Below are 18,718 nucleotides of genomic sequence, written 5' to 3'. Positions count from 1 at the left end.
TCCATATGCAGAATCTGAAAGTTGATCCTTACCTCATTCTGTACTAAACTCAAATCAAAATGGGTCCAAAAACTGGATACAAAACCAAAAACTTTAAAACTGCTGGAAGAAAGGTTTCTTAAACAGGACACCAATAGTACAAGAAATATCAAGAATAAACAAATGGGATTACATCAAATTGAAAAGCTTCTGTGCAGCAAAGGAAAAAGTGAAGAGACAACCTAAAGAATGGGAAAAATTTTCTTTGCTAGCTACTTATACAGAGTATAGAGTAACATCTAGGATATATGAAGAATGTAAAAAAAATTAACCCCCTAAAAATAATCCAATCAAAAAGCGGGCAAATGAACTGAACAGAGATTTCTCAAAAGAACAAGTACATTCAAACAGGAAATAAGTATATTTTTAAAAATGCTCAACATCTTTAGCCATTACAGAAATGCAAATAAGAACTACACTGAAATTCCGTTTTACTCTAGCCAAATAGCTATCATCAAAAATACAAAAAGAATGAATCCTGGTGAAGACGTGGAGGGAAAGAGGCCCTTCTACATTGTTGGTGGGAATATAAACTTGAACTGCATAGTGAAACACTGTCTCAAAAAGACAAAAATAAAAAATAAAAACAAAAATAAATAAAATAAATAAAAAGGTATAGCTCAGTGATAGTGTGGTTGCCTAACATGCACAAGGCCCTAGCACTAACCAAAAAGTCTTATTGGTACCAAGATCTTAAGAAGGTAGGGCAGGCAGCATTCATTGGAAGTGCCAAGACAATGTGTGTGCAGCATCCTTAACATATTTGGGAAGAACAAGAACATCATTATGATTTGAACAGAAAATATGAAAGCCAAAGCAGTAAAAGATAAAGAAGGGACCATTTTGAAGGGTGCTATGCCACAATCATCTGGGTTAGAGATTATGGTATTTTAGTAGAATGACCTATGGTCAGAGTCCCAATATATTTTGAACACAGAGTCTGTAAGATTTGCTGACATATACTCTCTGAGACAGACATATAAAAGATAACTGAATGTGATGATCTCAGCAACTGGAAGAGCTCAGATACTATCTGATATTAATTTTTTAAAAATCATAAATGTAGCAAGGCAGTGTATCAAAAAGTCAGTTGTAGTCACATAAAATGAGACAAGTCTATTTGACATCCAAGTGGTAATGTGGAATGTGTACCTATATATAGAACACGAACTAGGTAAAAGATAAAATTTTAAGAGTCATCAGGATGCATGTACATATGTATGTATGTATGTATGTATATATCTGGAACAGAATGAAATGACAAAACTGTAAGAAAACGAAAGAGAAGAGGTTTGAAACTCAAGATATGATATTAAAAGCTGAAAAAGAACAAGCAAATGCTATGGAAAAGAATTAAACAGTGAGACTAAAGATAAATCAGTTATGAGTTTAAGAAAGCAAAATAACATGTTTCCAGGATAAAATACTGATCAACTCTGTCAAGTAAGATGACTGGATACTGACCACTGGATTTAATTTCAAGATCACCAGTGACACTGATTTACTACAATGCGATGGAGTTAATAGTGGAGAAAGTGGACCAGGGTGGATTTCAAAGAAAGTGAGAACTTGAGCTGCAGTGTAGACAACTTTTCAAAGGACTTCTGCCATAAAAGATCAAAACTAGAGGAATTGAAGTGGCGTGATTTTACTTTCCGTTTTTTAAAAGTAGGAGAATTTACAGTATGACTGAATGTGTATGAAAATTATCTAGCAAAAATAATCCAGGAAAAATTGAAGAGGAAAGGAAAGAAACTCAGTAGCAGTTGCTACAAAAGCAATGCTTTTCAGCAGAAGGCATGGAATTTACTGAGTGAATTGGAGTTGAACTTAGGCAGGAACACAGAAAATTCATCTACAATAACTAGAAAAGAGGATAAAGATGCTAGCAGGTGGATATATGTGACTATGAGAGTTCATGTAATGAAATGCCTGATTAAGTCTACTATAGAGTCTGGCTAACTTATACCAGTGGGCCAAATCTGGCCTGTCACCTCTTTTTTTTTTTTGGTTTTTTTCCCGGTACCAGGAATTGAACTCATGACCTTGTGCTTGCCAGGCAGGCGCTGTGCCGCTGAGCTAAATCCCCAGCCCCGTGTCACCTCTTTTTATAAATTAAATTTCACTGGAACACAGCCACACTCATTCATTTACATATGGCCTATGGAACTATAAGCACTCTGAAGGGTAACGGAGATTAAAGAATGCTTCTTTGTCTTACTTATTACTAAAATGCGAATCAAAACATTCTCAACATGTTTGTTAATTTATGTAAACTAAATGTACAAAAGTATGCTACATTAAATAAACTCTATATCAACTTAGCCTAATACAATAATCCTTGACTATTCAGGCAGCTGCACATACTTATATATAGATGATATTCCACAGTATTTGTAGATTGAATAAAGAAAGGACTGAATACATGTATGAATGATTAATAAATGAAAAGTATTCTTTATAAGGTAGAGGATAGGAAGAAACTATAGAAGGATGTGAACAATTACCTTAAAGCACTACATCTTAAATTCATAAGGGCCATATAATCATCCAAACACTTTCTGATGCAATCCAATTCAAACTAATTTAAACACAGAATTTTAGGCCAAGGGACTACAGAGGACAAGAAGGTAGTTCACAGAATCAAAAGAAAACTGTAAGCGTAACATCCCATGGTCCTTGAGACTGAAACCATCACTCTCTCATCATTTCTTTCCTCTCTATTTGGCTTCACTTTCTCCCTCTAAAGATGGTATTCTCATATATGTGGGAAACAATGTCACTTGCTCCCTCCCAGACTAACCACTTCAAAGAAAAGGAAGCATCTTTCTGATATCACTCATAGGTCAATTTCAAAGGATTTGGACTATCTGTGCTTGAGTAACAGGTAATTACTGTTCCAGAGGGATGACCAGACCTGAGTTACTACAATACTGACAGCCCACCAACTCTTCTGACTAGAGGAAGTAGCCTCTCGAAATGCAAGATACTAAGCTGATGAAAATAGTATGTATGTCTTCTATCAGCCACCTACCCCGATTGTGAATAGAAATTGATGATAATCTTGTTTTATTTTTTCCAAAGAAAGTGATTTTTATTTGTACATTTTAGGTATACATAATGATTGCATTCATCATAGGGAATTTGTACCTGTACATGATATAACTTGATTCTTTTCCCATTCCCTTACCCTCCCTTCACCCCCTCTTCTTTACCTTATTTACAAAATCTTTGTTTCCATTTTTTCCTTCTTTTCTCCCTTTTTTAAATTTTCTCTTCCTTCCCTTCCCTCCTACCCCCTCTCTTTTTCCCCTTCCCACTGGAACATTTTGATGATGATCTTATACTTCAAAATTATTTAACTTTAAGCCAACATTTGCTTTTAGTTATTAGTAAGTCTTGAAATGAGACCCCTTAAAAGTACACTCCATTCTAAGCTTCAGCTAACACAATTTGATTCTTATATTCTGACACTTATTTATACGACCAGACCAATCATAACATCAAATTTGTAGTCAAACTTTGTTCACGAAATTTTCAAGATGGAAAAATCCAAATCATTTGTTAAGTCATCACATGGCAGTTTCTTACTACTTCACACTGTCTGAAGCTTCCACTCTTCATTTTGTTACTTTTTCTGAACTGTTTAAATTAAACATGGTATAAAACACTCATAATGCCAAGTGTTACTTTCTCTATTCAGGAACAACAGTACCCACGTTAATCTCCTGGCAAGAGGTCAAACACATGTTATATAGACAGAAGTTATTCAAGTAAGTAACATAAATGATAACCTGATTAACTCAGCTTTGTTGTTCTCTATTCAATACAGTTGTGAGACATTAATTTCTGACAAAAGAAAAAAATGCATATTTTTAATAAAAAGTGGCCCTGAAAAGAAAGCCACCTACTGGTAATGTTCAGGGAAGATCATCAGGTGGAAGGTGGTATAGTTTACTTCAGCTACTTCAGCACTTACCTACATAACTGCTAATACAGGGTTATACTAATGTGTACACTTAATTGCATTTAGTGACAGAGATACTAAGGTATCCAAGAATTTTGGAATTCCAAAGATCCCAGCTCATTAGCTAACATAAACATTAAGGGACATTTGTGTGTCAACAGTAAATAAACCAGTGTACTTCCTTGGTTTTCCTTATGATACCATGGATTTGTTGGCAGATTTTTTGCCTTTCTTTTTGTCAACACAATATCCAAAAGATTGTTTCTAGCAAACAGTCCTAACTCAGTAGTGATTCCCTAATCTCTTTTCTGGCTCATAATGTAGATACTACCAATCACAATATAAATATATATTAATTTTTCTTTAGACAAAGCACTTACTTCTTAGACCAAAACAGTCACTGTTCCGAATCTTCTATATAGCTCTGAAATATGTTTCTATCTTATTTATCTCCTGTGTCCATTATTCAGAAGCCTTAAATGCTTCCTTTATATTTAAGAGAATAACATTGATAAAATCATCTTTAGATGTTAGAGTAGGCTATGAAATAAAAAATTACCTTTTTTTGCAGACAGTAAAATGAAAATCCACATATATGCATTTTAACTTGGCCAAAATAAAATTTGTAACTTATGAAAACACATGTATATGCAACTATTTTAGTTTATTTAATCCAATATTAAAACATATGAACTTACTACTTAATGTACTATATTATTTCAGTTCTTCAATCATGACCATACCTCTTTCTTCAAGGAATAAAAGGCACAATTTAATGGTTGGACAATGTCACAATCAGGAACAGTGATCAAAACAGATGATATCTGGAAATGAAAACCAAAATTTCAAACTTTCACTAAAACCTGTCAGTAAAATGTTTTTGAACTCTTGATCCAATTATAATTGATATTTAACTTAGTTGTATAAAGAAATTTTAAAAAACATTTCTCTGCACTTAAGCATACAACATATCACTAATATTCAGTAATAAAAGATCATAAAGTTTAGAATCAATCTAACTCAACATTTTCTTTTAACACAAAATAGAGAAAAGAAGTCTTGCTCTAATCACAAAATTAGTACTAGTATATGGATCTGACTCTTACCCCACTATCCTACCACCACAATGCTAACTCTTAATAATTCTCAATTCTAGACTCTAACATCCTATGAAAACTGCTCACCATGTGAACCAATATCCCCTTCACAGCCTATACATACCTCAGATAACAAAAATTTCAAGAATATAAAAACCCTTTTCTTTTGCATATAGTGCTTTGTCTACTTTTAGTAGAGTAACTGGAAGGAACCTGGGCAAAACGCAAGTTTTGTATCATTAATATATATATATATTAAATGATACAATGCATTGACAACAATTTCAAACAGCTACAGACAGAAAATGCACTAAAAAGGCATTTCAAGTTATATTTTGAAGTCCAACTACAGACTGAGGCTAAAACGCTCTCTTTGTAATATTTCAAAATAAACTCTGCAATGACAATACAGTACAGAATGTGAAGTATGACAACAGGTAAAAAATATCAAGCATTTAAATGTTCATATATTATCAACGCACGCAGTAGGTATTCACTGAGGTTGCTGTCCTTTATCCTTTCATAAAACCAGATATGAAATGTTTCAAATTGCTAAACATAACTTTAGTGAAAACCATTATGATTTACATTTGCCTTCCCTGTGAAATGCTAACACCCCAAACATGTCAATACAATCCCATGTCTTTATAAATTCCGGAAAAACACAGACTTGCTGAAAAATTATGAATAAATTTCTATAGGTCTGCAGTTAAGACTCTGAAACAAATTTCAGTGAGTCAGTTGAAATGGTTTCTACCCACTTAACTTGATATGAACCTTAAACTACACTCATCTGACAATGGGCTACAGAAAAAAGCAAGTCAATAATATCAGTAAACTGCACCTAACCTACACAGATTCTCCAATTAATGAAGTTCCTAGCTTGATATAGTTTAGTGTCCTCACAGTTCATCACTGCAACAATCATATAACGTTCAACATTATTAAGAATTCTTTAAACACTAACTTATTACGCTTTCTAGACTTTTTTAATAGCACACTCAACCCTGTTTCCACTAAAATGCCTCGAAAGCACTAAATGCCCCAAATTTAAACCTAAGAAAACTGTACCTTAACTTTTGTTTTCTCAACTTTAAGCTACATCTTTTTCATTGGTCTACATAAGAGTTAAAAACATTTTACCTCCTATACATTCACCTCATATACTTTCAACTATCAAAGCTATCTATCCAGGGACTATCTACTTGACAAAGAGGACACCATGTTAAGAACAGATTCAAAATGGACCCTACAAGTGAAGAAGTCAGTTACAAAGAAATTCATCTGTCACTGGGTGTGGTTGGGGTCTGCAGGGAAAAGCACCTTTGCCCAACTCTAGAGGACAGGGAGGGTGTGCACGCCAGGGTGCTGGGCATAGCTGAAAGAAAAAGCCCCCAAGGACCATAGACTGAACCCGCAATAGAGTTGCCGTCGAGGCGGGCCAGCTAACCTACAGCTCGAGGGGTGCGGCGTGAGAAGGGCCCATTCTGCCTGCAGCAGCCGCGGAACCTGCAGAATGGTGCTTCGAGCGCCGCGCGCCCCACTTCACCCCAAACACCGCGCCCTATCCGCCCCTTCCTCCCGGGTTCCGCTGCCCCTCGGATGCGCGGATGCACACTGTTGTTGCGCTCTCACCCAGCTGCTAGGGTGTGGGCGTGGAAAGTTCAAAAGGCCCAAATTTAAAACAAGCCCAAGGTAAGAATCGAACGGCCAACTCTAGTGCCAACAAAAGCGCTGGGTAAAACAACCGACTTCTCTAGAAAAACTTTGCGGCAAGTTAGGCGGAAGCGCTGAATGGCCGGGACTATTTAACAGGAGCTTCCTATCGCAAGAGGCGGATCTTAGACCTCTTCGGGGGACCCTGATTACCCACAAACCCGACCCCCGGGCTGGTCCTCTAGAGGCCCCGACATCCTAAACTATGTGAATGGTCCCGCTATCGGGAAATACCTGTCAGGATCCCCTTTGCCTGAGAGTCCCTCATGGCGGCCATTACCCCTCCATCCGGGTATTACGGAAAGCCGATCGGAGCACTACCGGGAGTGCACACTGTGGCGGAGGAATTTGCACTGCACCTGAAGGGAGCGGAAGAGAACGGAAGCCGGCGGGGTCCGCGCGTAGCCTGTGGAGAGTAGGCCATGGACTTACTGCTAACTTCTCCAATTAGCGCGCTTCCCTATCTGTTGACGTCCCCTTTGCTCACCAACAGCAGCTGCAGAGATCCTAGTGGCAATGAAAGGACAGACAAACGTTCACTCTATACTCTCCACAGTAAACACAGTAGCAGGAACTGTGTGGCTTGGCAACCCCTTAGTAACTAGGAATAGCCCCAACCCCGAAGTTTTAATCAGTTCCGGGTTAGCAAATGGTATCTCCCCACTACTGGTTTCTGACATGCATGTTTTAACAGTCATTGAAGCCTTGGTCAACAAAGGAAGCTACCACCCAAATTCTCGGAGACATGCTGAACTCCAGATGTGTACTTATTTAATAATTGGACAAAGTTCTCTTTACAGTAACAGGCTCTCATTCCTATCAAAGGAATCCTTCTGCCACATGATTCTATAGGGCTGGAGAGTTTCTACATGGCTCCTATTGAAAGGATTTTTGAAATTTATCTATTATTGATCTTAACTTCTACAAAAATTATTTTGCTTTTTAAAAGAATGTGAGGACATGGCAGCAACGTAAAAAAATAAAAAATAAATTTAGGGTGGAAAGATATACCAAAATATTAAAAGCGAAACTAAGACGAAATTTTTCTTATGTTCTTATGTTTCATATTTTTAAAAGTATCATGTGTTTATAATTTTACAAAAAAAACCTAAAATGTATATGATAAATATTTTTTATTTTCTTAGAGTATGGTTTTGAAAATGTCAGCAGGTAATCGTACACATTTTCTTTATCCTTCAGTAAAAAAACCCTTAATGTACACAGTGCCGTCTGGTAAAGCAAATGTGCAGAAATCCACGTTAGCCATTCTCCTGCATAATACTCAACAGGAAATCTTTCCTAAACACCAAAAGGGACTACATTATAGAATGAGAAAAAAATGTTTACAAAATGGGTTTTTTTCTGTATTGTACATCATCGCTTTCTTGCCAGGTCTTTCCACGAAAGAAAGTCTGATACAGGCACTCACATCGCAGGCGAAAAAGAGACAACAGATTTTTTTTTTAATAGCAAAAAAAGAGATGCTAGTTGGGAACATGGGCAGAGTTTGTTTTCTATTTCATCTTAAGAAACTACACACCTGTCCTCTGCAATATTAATTTTATAACTTTATTTTTACTTCTATATATTCACCTACAAAAACTTGCAAGCCTGTATTTATTTGTTTTGTCTTTTTTGAGATAGGGTCTCGCTATGCAGTTCAGGCAGGCCTTGAGCTCACTTTGTAGCCCAGGTTGGCCTCGAACTCACAAGGAACCTCCTGCCTCAGCCTCCCGAGTGCTGGAATTATAGGTGTGTGCCAGCATGCCCAGCTAAAACTTGTATTTATGATTTACAAGAACTAGAGTGTGTATGTAAGTTTGTGTGTGTGTGTTAAATGATCTATTACTCAAATCTGCCTTATCTAGTCCCCCTTCCTCTTTCTGCATCCTTATCACACAACCCTTAACCATTGTTTTGCTCTTCTTTTCATTGAGGTGAGAAAAGACAAAGAAAGGAAACAAGATGATTAAAAGAGGTAAAGAAAACGTGCAAAGGAAAGCTGAATAATAAATTTAAGAAAGGATTGTGGAATATATTGTGTTTAAGAAGGATAGTGGGGATAAGGAATCTACATTAGTGCTCTCAAGTTCTAACTGCTATTTACTGTTGAGGGTATTTAACTCTGAGCTTTTCATAGTTATGCGAAGAATAATTAACACTATAAATTCAAGGATGTAGCCAACTTCATTGCAGCTGCAGTGTAATGAAAATGGTGGTACTTATAGTGATGGTGGAGGTAATGACAAAGTTTCCATCTGATTACAAATCTATCTTGTTTGGTGAAGTTTTCTATCATTTATAATTTTTATTACTCTTTATTCTCTTTAATTGTTTGATCAGTCTTGCATTTTTACATCTGGTAATCTGAGCAATTTCGTTGAAGATAGCAATATGTAATATTACAGCCACTGTTAATTCTTATCGCCTTGTTTTGAACTTCTGCATCATTTTTATTGTTTTTGTGTTTTTTTCTGTCTTTGCTGTTGTTATTGTTTTTTCTCTTTAAAATAAAAAAGAAATAATGTTTGCATTTTTATTATTTAGGTGACTGATATATGGTAAATGTTCATTAAATGTTTCCTAAATGAATAAAAAATAAATAAATAAAAATAAAAACTAGTCACTAGTTTGGTTTTTGATGTACAGTGTATGCATGCAATTTTGTGATATCAATAATTAAAAGAACAGACTTTGTAAGTTATTGAGATTAAACTGGTATAAATGAACTAACTTATTAATTTAAGAATTACATTAATAATTAGTGCTATAACTCTAAGATGCTCACTGTGATCCCCATAGTAACCACAAATAAAACAATTAGAGGATATACAATAATGAAAATAAGGAAGGACTTAACATATTTCACTACAAAAAATATCAACTGAACCAGAAGAGAATAATGTAGGAAATAAGGGTCAGAAAAGCTACAGAGCACATGAAAAGCAAATAGTAAAACTGCATAAGGGAATTTGTCCTTATCAATAATTACTTTAAATATAAATGAATTAAACTCTCCAATCAAAGACAAATTGGGAGAATGGATTAAAAAAGAAAACTGTATGCTGTCCATAAAAGATTCACTTTGTATATAAAGACATGAACAGCCTGAAAGTAAGTAGATAAAAACTATAGAAAACTCTACCATGTGATCCAGCAATTTCACTTCTGGGCATAAATCTAAAAGGTTGTGAAGAGATATTTGTATACTTACTATCATAGGAGTGGTATACACAATAGCTAAAAGAAAGCAACACAAAATTAAAAATCTAACATCCAATTAATAGGAGCTCCATAAAATGAGAGGAAATTGCTAAGTTAATGCAATGAAATGTTCAAGAACTGAAGAACATGAATTATGAATTTTAATTCTGAACTGAATGACTCCAAAATGACCACACATTGTAAAATTTAGAACATCAGGATATTAAAAGTCTAAAATCTTAGAGAGAGGGAAAAAATACCAAGTCACATGCAAAAGATTATGAATAAAAATGGAATCAGATTTCTCAACCACGAAATAAATTGCTAGACAGCAATGGAGTTTGACCCAGAAATTCTAAAGGAAATTTAATATGAAAGTAGAGTCAATACATTTTCAGAAAAGGGAATTTTCTAAAAATTACCTAACACTCTCAGTCAAATAGATAGTGTTTCCCTAAAATTAGGGCACAAAATAAGAAAGAGCAACACATAGCAGTGAGAAAATAAAAGTAAATCAGGAAAAAGTACAAAAACAATCTCAGAATGATTTTAAAAGAAGACCTAGGTACAAAGCAAAATCATTCACTGGCTCTCTGGAGAGTTGGGACGGCCTCAATTTACATGAGAACAGAAGGCCTGAAAAGTCTAATATTCAGAACTACTATACCCTGTGGAACTAGGGTAGGCTGAGAGAGACAACTTCAAGGTAACTAGATGTGCATGAGTAAGCAGAGAGCAAGAGTGAGAGTGAGTGCAGGAGAAACCAACAAAAGGTCAGCTTCCCACTCAAACAGAAGCTGTAAATTAAATTCCAAATCCCATAACATAATCTAATGCCATGAAAGTAGCCAATACAATGAAATTCTAGAACATAAATTCACTCCAGAAGAAAATGAAGTGCTTCACAAAAGTATATGAAGGAATGGTGTTAAAAAAGAAAAAGAAGGAGAAGAAGGAGGAGGAGGAGGAAGAGGAGGAGGAGGAGAAGGGGAAGAAGAGGAAGGAGGAGAAAGGTGGAGGAAGAGAAGGAGGAGGAGAAGGGGAAGAAGAGGAAGGAGGAGAAAGGTGGAGGAGGAGAAGGAGGAGAAGAAGAAGGAGGAGGAGGAGGAAAAGGAGGAGGAGAAGGAGGAGGAGGAGGAGAAGGAGAAAGAGGAGAAAGAGAAGAATTCAAGCCAGACATGGTGGCACATGCCTGCAATCCCAGCTAGGATTACAGGGAGACTGAGGCTGGAGGATCACAGGGAGTTCAAGGCTAGCCTGGGCTGCATAGTGAGTTCAAAGCCAGCCTGAACTACACAGCAAGACCCTGTTTTTAAAAAGACAACAAAAAAAGAAGTAGGCAAAAATTAAAAGATTGATATTTAAAAATAGTCATTAGAAATCTTGCAAAAAAAACGTAGCATATAAGCTAATCAATTGAATAAAGCCTATAAGGGCTACAACAGAAAAGAGAATGAAAGTGAAGATAGCCTTGAGGCATTTCCATGAAATGTTGTAGGGATTGGTAAATACATCAAAACACATTAAATGGCAGTTGGTAACATGGAGAAAAGATTGAATGTTTCTAGAATATATTTATTAGAGGAGTACCAGAAGTACCAGAAGTATGCTAGTGTGTTAATTGCAGAAAGTATTTGAGGAGATAAACGCTGAACATTTTTCTGAATTGAAGAAATTCAAGAATCCTCCATTTGAAAATGTGCTACAGGGGCTGGGAATTTAGCTCAGTGGCACAGTGCCTGCCTGGCAAGCACAAGGTCATGAGCTCCATTCCCAGTACCGGAAAAAAACCAAAAGCCCCCCCAAAAAAAAGAGAAAGAAAGAAAGAAAGAAAGAAAGAAAGAAAGAAAGAAAGAAAGAAAGAAAGAAAGAAAGAAAAGAAAACGTGCTACAGGCACTGAGTAGGATAAATAAAAACATAACTAGGCATACCACAGTGAAATATCAAAAGTGAAGGAAAAATTGTTCGTTTAAAGTTTCCAGTGAGGAAAAGAAAACCAGATTGAATGAAAAATAGACTAAATACAGACTAAAAACACGTTTTTCAAAACTGTCATAGATGTTATAGAACAATGTCAAATCTTTTAAGTGTTCAGAGAAAATCACTGTCACTGTAAGACTTTATACTTACTTAAAATCATGGGTACAATGAGGGCAAAATATAGTTATTTCTCACTATAACATAATGTCTTCCAATTCCATCCATTTTGCTTCAAATGACAGAACTTCAGTTTTCCTTATGGCTGAATAATATTCATATCATGCTTTCTTTATTGATGGGCACCGAGAGTTGATTCCATAATTTAAGCTATTGTGAATAGCACTGCAATAAACATGGGCATATGTGTATCTCTTTGGTATGCTGGCTTCATTTCCTTTGAATATATCCCTAGAAGTGGAATAGGTGGATCATGTGGTAGATCTATTTTTAATTATTTGAACAACCTCTATAGTCTTTTCCATTGTGTATGTGCTGATTGACATTCTTACTAAGAGTGTATGAGAATTTCCTTTTCTCCACATCCACAACAGTATTTTTTTTTATGAAAGTCATTCTAACGGGGGTAAGATGGTATCCACTATAGTTTTAATTTGCATTTTCCTGATGGCTAATGATATTGGGCTTTTTCATATTTTTGGCTATTTATATCTTTTCTTTTGAGAAGCATTTATTTAGATCATTTGCCCATTTTTAAAGACTGGATTAGTTGGGGTTTTTTCTTAGTTCCTTGCATACAGTATTCTAGATTTTAATCCTTTGTCAGATGAGGAATTGGCAAATATTTTTTCCCATTCTGTAGGTTGTCCCTTCACCATCTGAAAACAATTTAAGACAAAATTTCACCTATTTTTGGGCTCAAACCCATGCAAACTAGTGATTTTGGAAGTACATTTTTCAGCCATTTCTTTTTTAAAAGACAATAATTGTTTGTTTGATTGATTGATTGATTTGACTGATACAGTTTAGATAGACATAATGATAACATTCATCATAGGGAATTTGTACCTGTACATGAGATATCTTTCTTCTTTTTTGCCCAGTCTCCTCCCTCCCTTCAACCCCTCTTCTCCTTATTTACAAAAGTTTTGTTAGAATTTTTCCTTCAAATTGTTAGAATTTTTCCTTCAAATATATGAACAAAAAGTGTTCTTCATATATTTCTGTGGTATGATGCTTTTAATTCTAGAGATGGAATCTTAGCAATGTTTTAATTTGCATCTCTTGAATGATCAGTGATGTCTAACATTTTTTGTATACTTGTAAGCCATTTGCTCTTCTTCATCTGAAAAGTATGTATTCATTTCAGATGCCCATTTTTGGATTTAGTCTTTAAATTTGGTCTGATTTTTTTGAGTTCTTTATATAGTCTAGATATTAGTTGTTTATTGAAGAACAGCTGACAAAATGTTTTTCCCCACATTGGGTTATCTCTTCACTCTGTTGGTAGTTTCATTTGTTGCACAAAGCTTTTTAATAAGATGAGATCCCAGATATGGATTCTTGGTAATATTTCCTGTATGATCAGGATTTCATTCATAAAGCCTTTGCCTACACCAATGTCTTGAAAACTTCTATCTAATCTATCTTCCAGCAGATTTAATATTTCTACTTTAATATTTAGATCTTTGATTCATTTTCATTTTAGTTTAGTACATGGTGAAAGATATGGATCCAGTTTTAATTTTCAGATGTAGAAAGGAAGATTTTCCAGAACCATTTATGAAAGAGGTTATCTTACTTCTAGTGAAGGTGTTTAGCTCCTTTGTCAAAGATAAGGTGGTTGAGTGTGTTTGAAATTGTTTCTACATGTTTAATCTGTTCCATTGACCCTCTAGTCTGTTTTTTCCCCAATATCATGCTGTTTTTATCACACTAGCTTTGTAATATAATTTTAAGTCAGGGAGTGTGATGGTTCCTGCCTTACTTTTGTTGCCCAGAGTTGCCTTTGCTATTCTAGATCTCTTCTGGTTCCAAATAAATTTTAGGACTGTCTTCTCTAATTCTGTGAGATAGACTATTGGTATTTTGATGTGAATTACATTAAATCTGTATAACAATTTTGGAAGTATGGCGACCTTCACCATATTGGTTCTGAGTATCTAAGAACAAGGGAATTTTTTACCATTTTCTGATATCCTCTTCAATGTTCTTTTTGAGAATTCTGTAATTTTCACTGTAAAGGTCTTTCATTTCTTTCATTAGATTGATTCCTAGGCATTTCACTGTTTCCGGATGCTATTGTGAAAGGTGTTATTTCCCTAGTTTCTCTCAGTGAGTCTATTATTTGTGTGCTGGAATACTGTTGATTTTTGAGTGTTGACTTTGTATGCAGCTACCCTGGTGAATTTGATTATTAAATCTAGGAGTCTTGGTGGAGTTTTGGGGATCTTCTATATAGAGTATCATGCCATCTGCAACTAATGATAATTGAGATTCTTCCTCTCCTGTCCTTGTACCTTTTATTTCTTTCTCTTGTCTAGTTCCTCTGGCTAATGTTTTAAGAACTATATTGTATAAGAGGACATCATTGTCTTGTTCCTCATTTTACAGTGAAATATTTCAGTTTTTGTCCATTTAGTATAATGTTGGCTGTTGATTGGTCATAAATGGCTTTTATCAGATTGAGATAAAGACCATCTATTCTGATTTTCTGTATGATCTTTATCATGAATGGGTATAGACTTTGTCAAATGCTCTTTTTGTATCTATTGAGATGATCATATAGTTTTTGTTCTTAGTTCTGTCAGTGTGGTGTATTATATGTATTGATTTGTGAATGTTAAACCATCTCTGCATTCCTGGGATGAATGCTAATTTGTCATGATATATAATCTTCTTGATGATTTGCTGCATTCTATTTGCCAGTATCTTACTGAGGATTTTTTGTTTTGTTTTGTTTTGTTTTTTTTCCCCAGCATCGGGAATCGAATTCGCAACCTTGCACTTGCCAGGCAGGCACTGTGCCGCTGAGCTAAATCCCCAGCCCCCTTACTGAGGAATTTTGCATCTATGTTCATTAAGGAGATTGGCCTGTAGGTCTCTTTTATGGTTGGATCTTTGTTTGGTTTTAGTATCAGGGTAATACTTGCTTCCAGGAAATAATTTTGGAGAATTGCCTCCCTTTCAATTTCATTAAATAGTTTGAGAAGTAGCAGCATTATGTCTTTTATAAATTTCTGGTAGAATTCAGCAGTGAATCTGTGAGGACCTGGGCTTTTCTTTGTTAGTCAGTTTTTAATGACTTCATCAATTATATTGACTGATACTGGGCTATTTAGAATTTTTAAACTTCTTAATTTAGCTTTGATAATTCACATATATCTAGAAATTCTTCCGTTTCTTCTATGTTTTCCACCTTATTAGAATACATATTCTCAAAGTAGGTATTGATGCTATGGATTTCTGCAAGATCTGTTGTGATTTCACCCTTTTCATTCCTACATGAATCGACTTGGGTATTTTCTTTCCTTTTTGATAAAGTTGGTTAAGGGTTTGTGAATTTTATTTTATCTTTTGATGAACCAACTCTGATTCATTGGTTCCTTTTATTGTGCTCTTAGTCTCCAGTGCACTATTTTCTGGTTTGTTCTGTGTAATTTTCTCCCTCATATACACCTTGGGCTTGACTTGCTCTTTTTTTTTCTAGTAGCTTGAGGTTGAACATTAGGTTGTTTGTTTGAGCTTACTGTTTTTCTGATGTGGGAATCCACTACTATAAATTTCCCTCATAAGACTGTTTCCATTGTATCCCATAAGTTTCTATATATTTTATTTGCATTAATCATTTATTTATAGAAACTGTCTAATTTCTTCTTTAATTTTATCTGTGACCCATTGGTTGTTCAGCAGGGCATTAATTTCCATGTGTCCACGAAGTTTTTCTTGTTTCTTTTCCATTGATTTCCAATTTCATCACACTATGATCGATAACATGCATGGTATAATTTCAATTTCTTTGCATTTACTTATGCATGTTCTATGATCTAGTTGGTGGTTTATTTTGGAGAACATCCCATGTGCTGCTGCAGAGCAGAATGTGTATTCTCATGTTGTGGGGTTGAACACTGTAGACATCTACTAAGTCCATTTGTTCAAAGTTTTGTTCAGTTCTATTTCATTGGTGATTTCTTGTCTAATTGATTTGTCTTTTCATGGTAGTGGGGTATTGAGGTTACCTACTACAACTGTATTAGTGTTTATTTGATTTTCCATGTCCATTAATATTTGTTTATATAGTTGTTTGTGCTGATATTTGGGGCATATATATTTATCATTGCTATCTCTTTCTCTTGGATTATTCTCTTTACAAGGATGTAGTGACCTCTGTTTCCCTAAGTCAGCCTTGGTTAAAATCCACTTTGTCTGCTAATAGAACAGCTACATCTGCTTTTTTCTGGGTTCCAGTTGCATGGAGTATTGTTTTCTATCTTTTGACTCTCAGTCTATGAATTTCTTTTTTAATTAAATGTGTTTCTTGTGTGCAGCATATTGTTGGATTTTGTTTTTTGATTAATTCTGCCAGTCTGTTTCTTTTGACTGGTGAATTGAGAGCATTTACATTTATGGTTATAACTGATATATTGATTTATCATCATCATGTTATTTTCCTGTTGTTGTTCTCCCCTCCCCACCCCCATTAAATTACTTGCCTTGCTTGGTGGATTCATTCTGTTGGGGTTCATAGAGTTATAATCTTCATTATTTCTTTCTAGAATGTCCTCAGAAAATTTTGGAGTGCTGGTTTAGTGGTCTACAGGTTCTTCCAGTGTTCTTTTTCATGGAAATATTTTATTTCTCTATAATTTTGAAAGATAGTTTTGAGGTGCACATCAATCTAGGCTGGAGTTTATTTTCTTTTAGAACTTTTAATACTTCACCCTTTGACTTGAGTAAATGTCTCACTTATATGTCAAATTCTTTTCCCATGCTTAGGAGTTTTTCTCCCATTAGTTCTGTGAACAGATTTTTTTATGTCATTTGTGCTATCTCCTGGTTTTTAATTGACTCTGATCAATTTGATGCTATTCTTTGCATCATCTACCTGCCGTTGGATTTATTTTTCATGGTCCTTTGCCATTTTTAAGAAATCTTTCTTTTCATGATTGCTAACCAAAATTCTTTCTTCAATATCTGATATTTTGTCACATTGGCTCATTCTGCTGCACATACTTTCAATGGAATTTTTAACCCCCTGGATATGTGTTTGAATCTGTTTCATAGATTTCATTTCTTCGCTGTAGTTGGCATTCATGGTTTCCATCATTTTCTGAAGCCCCTCTATTTTTCAAAATCTTCATCTGTTCTAGAGTCACTAAGCATGTCTTTCATTATGGTCACTATCTCTGTAGTTACTTGAGATATTATGTCTGGTTTGATTTTTTTCTAGAGCTTCATTCATGTGTTTTGTTACTTCCGCTCTTACCACTTCAGAGAGCCCAGGTGGGTGGTTTCTGAATTGTTTTGTCTCATTCCCTGAGTTTGCCTTTGGCGAGCTGGAAGTCTGTGGTTGGATTGTGCTCCTGTATCTTATTTTCTCTTTTGTTTGTTCTTTTAGTTTAATTCCAGTTCTAAATTGTTTATGGCAAGTAGCTTTATTGGTAGTATCGAGAACTCTTAGGAAATGACTACTTTCCAGAGATATCTTCCTGGTGTAGTTGGTTTTTGGGTTTTGAGTCTGTTTCAAGATCTTATCTCTTCAATATATTGGGGATGAGAGGTTGCTGCCTATTTGGCCTAGCCGCTGGTTCTTTGGCACTGGCATATAGTATTGTTTATGACCCTCAGGCATTCTCAGTATGCCAGGTAGAACAATTGATTAGAACAATTTTGTCACATTGGCTAAAGTACTACAATCAGTAATAATAATAGCATGAAACACAGCCTAAAAAATTACAAACTGTGGTAACTATTAATTTTCCACTCTTAACCATATGAAATAGATTTGTGGTTATATAACCAAATCTAAAACAAACCAAAAAATTGTATACAAGAAATATGCCCTCAATATGGAGGTTTTACCCTTAGGGGACAAAATTTAAAAGGGGTGAGGGGGAAAATAGAGGGAAAAAAGGAGAGGAAGAGATTAAAAGCAAGGCTGGGGAACAAAGAAAGATCATGGAAACTTTGGGAAACTAGTGAAGAAGACAGGAGGGAAAGAGAGAAGGCAGAAATAAAATTAAGAACAGAACAACAAAAAAAGTTAGATACTGTGTTCACACTCATATAAAAACAAGAACAATCAAGAAAAAATAGAAGAAAAGAAAATGTCATTTGGGGGCATGTCTCTGCTGTCACTGGTAAGGAGAGTGGATAGACAGAGGCCAGTTTCATGTTTATTAATCCCAGTGAGGTGGTCATAGATTTATGGCAGTGTAACGGATAATCCTAGCAGACCCACATCTTTTATTCCACTGAAGTTCAGACTGTTTTCTGTCTGTGAGTTTTGTAACTCAGTTTGTTCGGTCTTCAACACTCAATGTTCCTCCTGCCAGCTTGAACTTAGCTCTTCCAGCTGACTTGAACTCAGTTCTGCCTTATTTTGACACTGGGAACCACTAGATAGAGCCTACCCTGATTTCCAGCTCTGAGTTCCAAGTCTGTCCAATTGCCCTCTCCTCAGGGCTGTCTGAACCTGAATAGCTCACCAGCCACTGCAGTCCACTGCATGCACTGCTCAGTTCACTGGTGTATTTT

The 18,718-nt window shown here is 35.4% G+C and overlaps 1 protein-coding gene, 1 long non-coding RNA gene and 1 pseudogene across 9 annotated transcripts in view; 2 read left to right on the top strand and 1 right to left on the bottom strand.

Annotated features, from left to right (window-relative positions):
* Window positions 1-3,814, top strand: part of LOC102014472 — an 11,093-nt gene extending 7,279 nt beyond the window's left edge. The window contains exons 2-3 of the long non-coding RNA XR_264371.2: window positions 2,943-3,045; window positions 3,743-3,814. This is a non-coding gene — a long non-coding RNA (uncharacterized LOC102014472). The remainder of the gene's footprint in view (window positions 1-2,942; window positions 3,046-3,742) is intronic.
* Znf518a (zinc finger protein 518A) overlaps window positions 1-7,706 on the bottom strand; it is a 27,122-nt gene extending 19,416 nt beyond the window's left edge. For 2 of the 8 annotated variants that reach the window (XM_005407567.2, XM_005407566.2), the window contains exons 1-2: window positions 7,054-7,172; window positions 4,750-4,830 (exon numbers count right to left, since the gene is read on the bottom strand). The gene's annotated coding sequence lies outside the window, so the exon portion shown is untranslated. The other 6 variants (XM_005407568.2, XM_013506208.1, XM_013506209.1 and 3 more) reach the window with 6 other exon arrangements.
* Window positions 7,242-18,718, top strand: part of LOC102030220 — a 20,652-nt pseudogene continuing 9,175 nt past the window's right edge.

This window comes from Chinchilla lanigera, unplaced genomic scaffold (genome assembly GCF_000276665.1).
Source record: "Chinchilla lanigera isolate Chin_1 unplaced genomic scaffold, ChiLan1.0 scaffold00106, whole genome shotgun sequence".
In the NCBI taxonomy this organism is placed as follows: domain Eukaryota; kingdom Metazoa; phylum Chordata; class Mammalia; order Rodentia; family Chinchillidae; genus Chinchilla; species Chinchilla lanigera.
This window is presented reverse-complemented; position numbering and strand designations above follow the sequence as displayed.